The sequence below is a fragment of the Punica granatum genome, unplaced genomic scaffold, assembly GCF_007655135.1.
Source record: "Punica granatum isolate Tunisia-2019 unplaced genomic scaffold, ASM765513v2 Contig00028, whole genome shotgun sequence".
Lineage (NCBI taxonomy): Eukaryota > Viridiplantae > Streptophyta > Magnoliopsida > Myrtales > Lythraceae > Punica > Punica granatum.
The window spans coordinates 72,587-84,784 of record NW_022204046.1 but is presented as its reverse complement, the minus strand read 5'-3'; the positions used below and the strand labels follow the sequence as shown (position 1 = coordinate 84,784).

Genomic DNA, 12,198 nt, shown 5'->3' with positions numbered 1-12,198 from the left:
ACAGCTCCTTGAGAGATTTAATGTTGGACTCAGGATCTGCAAGCAGCGCATCACAAGCTCTGCAAGTTTACGTTTTTTACTTTCGAATGCCTCTTCTGCCGTAAGCTCTTCTTTCACCTCAGCCTAAAAATAAAAAAATAATAAACAAAAAGTGCTGAATGACAGTTCAACTCAGTCCCACCGCACACAACTTCCTTGTAAGTAATCGCCCTCATTATAACACATTCAGAATGCAGTAAAGAATTTTCGGGCTTCCAATTTCTAGTTTGATAAGGACAAGTGAGCTGGAAGGAAATACCAGCACCACCGCTTGGGGGGTATCTTGAGCGGCTTGTGGTTGAGGACTCTCCTTCCCCTGTTTCTTTGCTTCTTTCTTAAGTTTCTTTAGCTTAGCCCTCCTTTCGGCCTTGGTCAGCTTCCCACGGAACCTTTACCTGCCTCACTACCTCCATCTTCATTTCAGCATTCTCAGCTTCATCTGATGCCACTTGCAGCACTGCAAACGCCGAAAACAAGTCACGATGTTTCTTCACGCATTATAAAGACAGTAATCCATAGGCATGTGACAGGAGTTGCCATACGAGTGCGATAATAGAGTTTGCCATCTAAGGTCTTGACAGGAAGAGCATCCACGGGGTCAACCTGCACGTCAGCCTTCCCCTTCTCCTTCTGCTGCATAGCAGCCTCCTTCTTCCGCTTCTTCTCATACAAAGCTTCGAGGTCATCTTCTTTACGCCAGCAGCCGAGGCCGAGTGAGGAGCCTTTGTGCGACAATTCGACGAGCAAAATCATATCAAATGCAATTAATTGACAGAGCCATTGCCATGCGGAAAGCTACAAATGGGCAGGTGAATACATACTCGCTAATGGTCTGGGTGTCTAATCCGTAGACGAGCGGGTGGGTGTAGCCGCGATTTTTCGTGAAGAATTCCACGTCTTCCTCGGAGGGGACGATTTCTTCCTCGGGATTTCCGGAGGCAGCTCCGGCGGCAATATGACCTTCTGCTTTACCATGGCGGAAAGCAGCGGGTGAGCGGAGCAGGGGAGCAGCAACAGCAGCCGCGGCAGCTAGCCGGCGGAGAGCAATAGCAGCGGTGGAGGGGAACGACCGATTGAAAGGATGGTCGGGAGAGGAGAGGCGCGGCTTGGATAGGAGAAGCACGGGATTTGGCAGAAGCTGGAGGGCGTCAACTAGGTCTTCGAGCCACAGCCGATTTCAGAGTCTATTCAGGGTTTCTCGAGGGTTTAAAGACAAGAAGAGAAGGAGAAGGGATGGAGCGCCGGCCCAGGTGCCGGTCCGATCCGGGACTTTCGAAAATATTCCAACCGGGCCGGTTCAATTTCGGTTTCTTTTTTTAAAAAAACTTTTTCTCAATGTTTACTGCGTTTGCGTTTGGTTTCAAAGTAAGATTTTAAAATTAAATTTTAATTTTGAAAAAAAATGTATAAATGGAGCCCATCCTTTGACTTTGTATGAGTTATTTTGTTTTGTTCTGAAAAAAGTGGTATAAATGGGGCACACTCTTTGACTTTGTATGAATTATTTGTTTTGTTGTGAAAAAAGTGGTATAAATGGGATCCACTCTTTAACTTTGTATGAATTATTTTGTTTGTTGGTGGTGAAATTAGGTTAAAATTGTAATTTTAAAATAATATTTGCAAACCAAACAAGCAAAGTGTGTCAAAGTGTGTATAATACACATTCATTACCACACTTTGACCATAATATCAAGATATAAAAATGGAAAAAAAAATTTACTATCGCTCATAAATTCAACTTTTACCAAAAGGGCAAGAAAGAGTGTAAACAAGGTCGAATTTTAGTATTTGAGTAATTCCAAGCCTTGTATGGTTATAGATGATTTCAATCCAAAGACAATTTACAGGTCGATGATATCACGATAGATGGCCCTGTGAAACACTGTTCACACTTCACACTAATTTTACTAATAAATAAATTAGGAATGACAAATCGTAGCAAAATTCGATCGTGTGGATTGATCCTGAACCGGCAGTGATATGGTTGTCAGTGGTACAATTGTCATTTTATGCAGTGTGCCTAGGTGTCTCGGTAAATGAACAGTTATGTTTTTCTGCTCTGCTCATATCAAGTGTCCAAATGCAAACTGGCTACTTTATATTTGACAAAACATTTATAAGTCAAGACTGTTTTTTTTATAGTTAAATAGAATTTTATTGAATTACTAAATGATATATGGGATACAAGGGTAACCGTCATTCACACATAGGAAATCAAAATCTGACATGAAGCCAAAATGGCCCAAGTCATGAGCACAATGGTTATCCAAACGAGACATCCAAGAGCAATGCTGACAAGAAAAGCTATCCAGGAGTAACCTAATATCCGAAATAAGTGATCTAATTTCCTAAGGCAATGAACGAGGATTGGAGATGGCCTCCACAAGCAGCAAGACATCACATTCTAACCATATCTTGTCCCAACCTCTATTGACAACAATGGAGAGCGCCTGTAATGCATCCAATGTTTCCGCATAGAAGAGGGAGGGAGCTTCAGCTATGGAGTGCCAAGAGAGAATCCATCTGGTTAAGCTGCAAGTCCCGTGAGACAGGTCTTGTGAGAGCTCTATGCAGCGACAACGTTGATCTTGATGAGATCCCTGTGATGTCAGAAGGCTGGCATGGAGGGGCAGGGACAGGATTTCTATGGGGCTTAGGAGCCTTCCTGGCCTTGGAATATTCGTGACATGATTATTAAAATCGAGATTCGAATCATAGAATCTTACGATTATATAATTCCAGGGATGGTTAGCGATTCTGATTCCATGACATGAATCGGGAAGGTAGAATCGTGGCTGAATCGTGATTCAAATCGTAGAATTATAGAATCGGATCGATTCTACGATTCTGGTTTCAACTCAAAGTCGTATTGCCCCTCTCTCTCCCTCCTCATCTCTCTCATTGTGTGACAGTATTGCTTATTGGTTCTATTATTTTTATAAAAGTTTGAAAACTTGTCTCCTGGTTGTAAGTGATAGGGACCTGGAAAGTTTCTGGAACTATTTCGAATTGGGTTTCGATCGATTCTGATTGCCGTCTGGTTTGAGATGATTTAGGCTAGAATTTTTCGACTTTTTAGGTGCAGAGAAAGATGATTCCAAGAAAGGACAGACCAAGAAGAATTAGGAAGGAAAAGCAACTTCACCTACAAGTTCCATGACCACGGTACTATATCAATTTTCATTGGAGGTTATTATAGAGGGAACGCTCTCTTATGAAGGCTAAGCACCATCTGATTTTGACGAACGAAATAGGAAGCAACAAGATTTATCATTTGATGTTTACTTCTACTATTTCTAACATGGGATTTTATGTATATATATAATATACATACAAATATGCTATTTTGTTAACTACAGGTAAAATCTTACGATTCACGATTCGATTTTACGATTTACAATTCCATGACCCTCGACCGATTTTGACAACCTAGATTTGTGATATACAACATAAATCTGGTGAAGAGCAGTTGCAAGATCAAAAGTTTTGCCTGCATATACACAATCATTCCTCAGTTTCCATAGTGTATATAAGACAATGCAACCATATAATGTGAAATCATCAAGGTTAATCCCATTCATCGTAAAGACAGTAGATGGACAAAGAATAAAATTAACAAGAACTTGCGGTGTAGAAAATGGAAAGCAACTATCAAGCAACTTCCATGGTGATTCCCTCCATGCAACTTGAAAGAAAATGCACTCCTTAAAGATATGCTTAAATTCATCGAGGTTGGAATGACAAAGGGGACATGAGTTGTCTCCTTAAGCGAACCATGGGAGGCTTTTAGCAATTCTCCAAACAAGGGGACGTTCATGGATTTTCTTGGACCAAATTATCTTCCATTTGACATCTCGATGCTGGTTGAACCTATGTTTTTTATCGAGAATGTAGAAGGATTTGATAGTATGATCTGCCAATGATGTGGGAGTCCATATTAGCTTATCTTCTTCATCGGAGTAGGGCAAGTGGATGCGGAGGATATTACAAACTGTCTCCTCCTCGAAAAGATTAGTAATGAGAGGGATATTCCAACGTTTTAGGTGAAAGAGCATGAGGTCTCGTACCTTGAGGTCTCATACAGGATCGCGTGTTGAGGAGAATGATTGGCATTAGTGAGCTTAAAAGAGGGTTTATCACCTGCGTTGTGTGACATTGGAAATCGGTATTAATCAAGTTGTGGTCATTGTGACAGAAGATGTGTGGCACAAGAGACTCAATCATCCGTTTCATCGCATTTAAATTTGAGGATTATCCATAGGAGGAATTATCAATAAGGATTGTGAGGCCTGTTGTAAGGTCAAGTAGACTAGATCTCATTATCCAAACAGTATGACTAAAGCAAGTTTCTTATTTCAGTTGGTGCATGTTGATATATGGGGTCCTTATAGAATCTAATCACGTTCTGGGGATCATTACTTTTTAAGTATTGTCGATGAATTTAGTAGAGGCCTATGGGTTTATCTATTATGCGAGAAATCAGAGGCTCGTCAACATTTAATCGACTTCTTCAATCTTATCCATAACCAGTTTGATCGAACTGTGAAAATTATTCGTAACGACAATGGATCGGAATTTGTCTCTAGGTATACAGGAGTTCTTTGCGCAACACGGCATCATCATCAAATTTCTTGTGTAGACACACCTCAGCAAAATGGACTGTCGAGAAGAAGCACTGACATATATTATATGTTGTGCGAGCCTTGCTCATCGGAGGATCACTTCCTATCATGTTTTGGGGAGACTGTATATTAACGATTGCATGCCTCATTAATCTTATCCCGTTGCCGGTACTCGAGGGAAAGAGTCCTTATGAGGTAATGTTTGGAAAATCGCCTGACTACTCACATTTAAGGGTCTTTGGATCTCTATGTTATGCTCAAATTCAGCCTCAACTGAAGGACAAGTTTCAAGAGGGAGCACGAAAATATGCCTTTGTTGGATATTCCTATTGCAAAATGGTATGGCGAGTTTATGGTTTTCGATCACGAAGAATTTTCACTTCATGGGACGTGAAATTTTATGAAGACTTCTTTCTTTTTGCACGGACAGTTTGGCTAGAATATTTCGATTAGGATCAGTTGGGCACTCCATTATTCATACCACATGATGGGCAGGGGGAGCTTGATCAAATTTTCGCTTTTGATGGGCCACATGCCAGCCCAACGCGCAACACAAAAACCTCCAGTCTAGCGTGTGGCCCAAGAGTAAGCAATTTGTCTTGTTGTCCACTTAATGATTGCGACCTGATCATTTCCAGCTCGGTTCGCGTCCCGGCTCACGATCCGAACTCACTTTCTGATCCGCGTCAAGACTCGTCCAGCCCAGCTACATTTGGGCCTGATTACTCTTTAGATCACAGCCCGTTTGAATCTTTAGATCAGCCCAGCCGAGACAAATCATCGAATTTCAGTCCACTGGGTGCTCCTCCTCATGGTCTGAGACGTGCGGACAGACTTCTAAGTCTTTTTGCGCACCTCAAAGACTTTGTTTGTCACACAGTTACACATATTTCTCCATCCCCCCTTCCTCGAGCTCAATGATTGTCTAAGACTCCTCAGGTACACCATATCCTATACAAAATTTTCTGTCTTATTCCGGTGCTATTGATAAAAATGTCTTGCCAGGTTATCATAGATTCTAATGTTCAACCACAATTCTATCAAGACGTTGTTCGTGACCCTTGTTGGCGGGTGACTATGGATAAGGACTTTCGTGCTCTTGAACTTAATGGTACCTGGGATCCTACTTCCGTATCTCCGAGTAAGAAACCTATCAGATGTAAATGGGTTTACAAGATTAACCGTCGTGCCGATGGATCTGTTGAATGCTATAAGGCACATCTTGTGGCAAAAGGTTTTACACAAGTGGAAGGCGTAGACTTCCATGATACTTTCGCTCTTGTCACAAAATTGGTCACTGTTCGGTGTCTTCTTGCTACTGTGATTGTGAAGTGATGGGAGATTCATCAAATGGATGTGCACAATGCCTTTCTTCATGGCAATCTACATGAAGAAGTCTATATGTCACTTCCGCCAAGTCTCGCTCCTACCTCATCCGAACAAGTTTGCTAACTTCATAAGTCCTTATATGGACTACGTCAGGCTTCTCGAAATTGGTTTTCTAAGTCGGCAGATGCTCTACATGCTTATGGTTTCGAGCAGTAGATGATCTCATTGTTGCTAGGAACTCATTCAGTCATTGTGCTTCTTTCAAGGAGTACCTTACTTCTTGCTTTCGCATTAAGGACTTGGGTGCTTTACGTTATTTTCTCGACATCAAAGTATCTCGCATAGACTCTGATATGTTCCTCTATCAGTGGAAGTATGATCTTGACATTTTATCCAGGTGCGGGATGTTGGGATTACGTCCCTTTGATTTTCCCATGGAGTAGCATCATAATCTTGCGTCCGACTCAAGGGACATGTTCTCAGATCAAAAAATTATTATCGTCTTGTTGGGCGTCTTCTTTATCTTACCATTACGGGATCGAAAATTACTTTTCAGTCTGGATACTTTCACAGTTGGGTAAATTGACCTGGTGGTCCAAAATGTTTTACAAATGTTTCATTATGGTGCAAAAAGTTTTTTCGCTATATGATAGTACAAAATGTTTCAAAATTGTTTCATGATGGTACAAACCGTCAATTGGCCCTGACGCAGTTAACATTTTGCTAATGTGGCGCGTCCTCTGTGTCACTTTTGTTACGTGGAACCAATCATAGTGCGCCACGTCATTTAAGAGAAAATAAAATTTTAAAAAATCCAAAAAAATACAAAAAATAATTAAAAAAATACAAAAAAGAGTAAAAATTTTCAAAAAAATAAAAAAAATATTTTAAAAATTTGAAAATTATTTTTTAAAAATATAAAATTTTAATTTTTTTAAAAAAATACAAAAAATACAAAAAAGAGTAAAAATTTAGAAAAAAATTATTTTAAAATTTGAAAATTTAAAATTATTTAAAAAAAAAAATTTTAAATTTTTTAAATTTTTTAAATTTTTTTAAATTTTTTTAAATTTTTAAATTTTTTTATAACAAATTTAATATTTAATATTAAAATTATTTTAAATTTTAAATTTAAAGTTTAAAATTTATTTTTAAAAGTTTTTAAAATTTTAAAATTTTAAAATTTTTCGGCTACCTCAGCAAGGAGGTGATACGTAGTAGCCATGTCAGCGTCGGCTTGACGGAGTCAAGGTCGAGTTGACGGTTTGTACCATCATGAAACAACTTTGAAACATTTTGTACCATCATGTAGCGAAAAAAACTTTTGGACCATAATGAAATATTTGTAAAATATTTTGGACCACCAGTGCAATTTACCCTTCACAGTTTATACAAGCGCCTTGACAAGCTCATTGGGATGCTACTATGAGGGTGTTACGATTTATCAAGCAATCGCCCAGTCAAGGCATTTTCTTCGTCCGAGCTCATTAGAGCTTTCTACTTTTTGCACTTCTGATGGGGCCAGTTGTCCCCTGACGCGACGCTCTGTCACAGGCTACTTGTAACTCTTGGAGGCAGTACGATATCATGGAAGTTTCTCGTTCTTCTGCTGAAACCGAGTATAGGGCCATGGTTGCTACGGTTAGCGAAGTTATTTGGTTGCGCAATTTGCTCTCCTCTCTTGGTGTTTCGTTCACTCAACCCACTCAATTGCATTGTGATAATTAGGCCCTCATCACATCGTCACCAATAAGGTCTTTCATGAGCTCACAAAACATATTGAAATTGATTGTCATGTTGTTAGAGATCACATAAAGCCGAATACCATTAACACCGCATATGTCTCCACGAAAAATCAATAGGCAGGCATTTTCACTAAGGCTATGGGTATGGATAGATTCCGTTTTCTACTCTGCAAGATGAGCGTTCTCAATCCTCACGCTCCAACTTGAGTGGGAGTATTATGGTTCAGTTAGCTCTAAAATATTTTGTATATCATGTATTTGTGTATATTATCTACACTTTAGAATAGTATCTCATCTTTCCCGGTTAGTTGGCTAGATTTATGGGATTTCTTTCATTTTGATGTACACTAGTCCATATAAGGATGCTCATGCCTGTCAATATGATTGACTTGGTCCAGTCATTCAATCATCTTTCTCCCTCGCTTATCTCTCTCTCTCGGTATTGAATAACAATAATGGCAATGATATTTATTACTCCGAAGGGAAAATATATACTAGTGATCATTCTTGTATGTTAAACTACATTACCTTTTCAAGCGACCTTATAAGATCATGCACTGCGATAGCCAATTTCTTGTTGCTAGGTCAAATTAAACATGGTTACATGGGCTCAATGGCGTCTAGCATCGACAACAAGCTTCAAAATATACTTGCTTATATAAATATAAATATATATATATATATATATATATATAATATTTCAAAATAACTACTACTGCATCATAATTATTGTAGTAGATAAGTTTGTATTTAAGCAGCAAAACGTCTCATCGTGATCTATATCATCCAAAGGATCCATCTAACATTACGTGTCACAATAACATACTTGATACTTTCAGTTCAAGTGTTTAGTATTTCGATTTAAGTATTTAGTACTTTTCGTACTAATGATTACTAGAAATGTTCTTCTACTTTTACTTTTAATTCATATATTTTTTATATAGTCCATCAGTAATAGTAAAGGTACTAAACACTTCAACAGAAGAAACATTTGTGTCACCCTAACACTACTTCGTGTTAGAATTTTTCATATCAAAAACTGATGTTTAATAAGTATAAGTGTAATAATAAGTAATGAATCAAAGAATACTGTGAGTCATCTTCATTATCCCACTTTTACCGTAGCTCTCACATGCAGCTTAATGTAGATCTTGATCATTGTTGACATCAACTACCACTAAAAGAAAAACCCTTATCAGCATTGTTATCAAAACCGGACCAGACTGGCCGGTTCGACCGGTCGGATCGAAAACCGGCACCATGTCCGATCTAGTTCGCTTGAAAATCCAAATTGCAAAGTTGAATCGTCGGACCCATTAAACCGGCGGATTTTGAACAAAAATCCCTTGAATCAGTCGATTTATAGGTTTTTTATTTAGTGTAAAAATTGTTTGGTTGTACAAGGATTTGAACTCATGACCTACTACCAATCAAGCCACCACTACTTTTTTGTTCTTTAAACTCTAGTTTTAAGTACTTATTAAAATCCAATATTTATTTTGGAGTAAGAAATATTAAATATAGATATTTTCTTACACTATACTTTATTATATTTCTTTGAAATCATCATACTTCTATCTTAATTATCATAATTTTTTTAATAATATGAATATTTATTTTATTCTAATTAAACATGCGGTCCGACCCATCGAACCCTCCGGTTAGACCCATAAACCCATACCCCTTTCGGCTCATCATCCGATTTGGTTCTGATAACACTGCTTATTAGAGACAAATAATGAGAGACAATTATAATATTAGTCTCTTTAATTCTCATTTTGAGACATATACAATATGTGTCTTATGTAAATTTTATTTGTCTCTAAAAGCACTTAAAATTAATATTTTACTAGATTACAAATTTATAACACAGTTATTAGCAACAAATAAGTATTTTGCCTCAAAAGAATAACTTTTAGAAACATATTAGTTGATGCATATAGAAAATTTATCACTAAATAATTTTTTTAGAATACAAAAGACCTAATTGCTTCTAAATCTAATTTTATTTATCCCAATATATCCTTTTAGTGGTAAAATACAATTTTCTCTAAATCAAATTCATTTGCCTCAAACTTACCAAATTTTACCTACACAATAAGTAAATAAAATGTTGAAAATTTAACGGATTATTTTGACCTAAAATAAGTAATTTATTCACCATGAATTAAAGGATATTCAAATTACTCTTAACATAAGTTGAAAATATATTTTATTTATTTATAGATGTGAATCACATTGTGCAGATTTTGAATTAAATGAAATATTACATTAGCATTCTTTTTGTGTATTTTACTTCATCTATTGTGTTTATATATGTTTTATTACATATTTTTTTGGATAATTTAACAATTTTCAATTTACCACTTGAGAATTAACAATATGTATACGCATGGTTGTTAGAATTGCGATTCGAATCGTAGAATCTTACGATTCTATGATTCAAGGGATGCCTAGCGATTTCGATTCCATGGCATGAATCGGAAAGGTAGAATCATGGTTGAATCGCGAATCGAATTGTAGAATCGTAGAATTAGACCAATTCTACGATTCTTGTTTCAACCCAAAGTCATATGCCCCCTCTCTCTCCCTCCTCACCTCTCTCATTGTGCGACAATATTTCTCATTAATTCTCTTGTTTTATGAAAAGTTTGAAACTTGTCTACTAAGTGATTGATCAAGTTTTAATTATGGGTGTATGGACATCTTAGTAGAGTGTGAGATTGAATGTACAAACACCATGAGTGTTTTCTGATTCATTGATGAGCGAAATTGAATATTACATTAACATCAAAAGTTTAAACGCAATTGAGGGGTTTATGGTGTTCGGATCGCATTTTACGCATAATAGATGTGTTAAGTCTGAAATCCCATCTTTTCGAGACTTAAAGACACTTCTTCTTTCATCATTTCCCCTTAATGGAAAATGATCTCTTAAATATAATTGCTTTAGACAAAGCCTGAGAGGAAGGGAAGAAGCAAAGGGGTGTTGAACGCGTAGACCCAGAGACCCGATAACCCGAACGTCGATTTTGATTGCCAAACGATGGAATCAAGTACACATTTAAATACTTTCTCGACCCGATGACATCGATATGTAATATTCTCGAACTTTCAATTGGTATCAGAGCCAATTACATGTCCAATCGTTGGGTTGATTAAATATTAATGGTCTATACTTCAAATTCGAGTTTTGTAATTGATGCATTCAGATTACTGTAAACTGCGTTTGCTTCTTGAATTGGGACTTGCATGCAAATTGTTGCCGTTTAAGTTTCTTAGTTGCAATTGGGAATTGTTGCCTACTGTGATGCGTTCAGTTCATTGTAATCGCAATTTACTTCTTGCATGCTGTGTTGACCCATGCCGAGAAGCCTGCATGCAAGCTTCTCGGCATGGGTCGTCGATTGCAGTCGCTGGTGAGTCAGAATCGATCTCTTGACTTGCGGTTTCTCCCGGTAATCGACTCCGTCCTTCCTCGAGTTTTCCCTCCAGTTTTCCCTCCAGTCCTAGCCGGCAAAGGTCACGGTAGGTGGTGGCGCAGTCGTTCCCACCGCAAAAGGCAGCCCTGACCGGCGCTAAAGGCAGGGGCGAGGATGGATTTAGGGGAGAGGGGGCCGAGCTGGGTTGCATAGGAGAAGGGCGCTGCTCTTTCTGGGTTTGGGAGAAGTCGGGTGGAGAAGGTGATGTCCCCTCCGACCCGGATTGATTTTTTCCCGATCCAAACTCAGCCCGACCCTCATGAGTCCACCTGGGCTAAAGTTGGGCTGGTCTGGCCCATCCAGTTAAACTCGGCCCATCCTGTTGAGCTCGGCTCAGATTCAACTGGCCCGACCCAATTCAGGCCCATATGGGCTCGTCAGCCCATTCCGGTCAAAACTTGACCAAACCGATCAGTGGTTGACTTGGTCTGACGGTTTAGTCAATTTTTGACCAGTTTGACCGGTTCGACCAATTCAGTCCGGTTCACGGTCTTTTTTATCGGTTCAGTTTAGATTGAACGGTTCGAGCAAATTATGTCCGGTTCAGAGTCAAATTTCACCGGTTCAGTCAAACTAATGCCGGTTTAAGCTCCATTTTGAGCGGCTGAGTCTAATTAAGTCCGGTTTAAGCCCAATCACGTCCGGTTCAGTGATATTCAGTGTGGTTCGGGTTTCCTTTTCACCGGTTCAGACTTATTAGACCCTTGTTTGATCTAAATTTAGTTCTTGAGTTAAATAATAGCTCATCTTTATATGTCTAATATTATGAAATGGATTGATTGGAACAATATCTCGCCAAAGTGAGCTCTCTTGCGTACGCTAATCCAATTTTGGGATATAGAAGATGTTGCGTGTTTGGAATTCATGCGGATATTGATCGGCCCAAAGGAAGGTCATTGTTCAGCCATATTCCATGCATGTCTGCGGTAGTTAATATGAGACTATCATAAGGTTTCCATGTGAACGTTGAGTCAGTCCAAA

The 12,198-nt window shown here is 38.5% G+C and overlaps 1 long non-coding RNA gene across 1 annotated transcript; it reads right to left on the bottom strand.

Moving 5' to 3' along the window:
- Positions 1-80: 80 nt before the first annotated feature.
- Positions 81-423, bottom strand: LOC116189858. Its single transcript, XR_004152496.1, has 2 exons — positions 299-423; positions 81-123 (listed from the first exon to the last, which is right to left on the bottom strand). It is a non-coding gene; the product is annotated as an uncharacterized LOC116189858 (long non-coding RNA).
- Between the last annotated feature and the right edge of the window lie 11,775 nt (positions 424-12,198).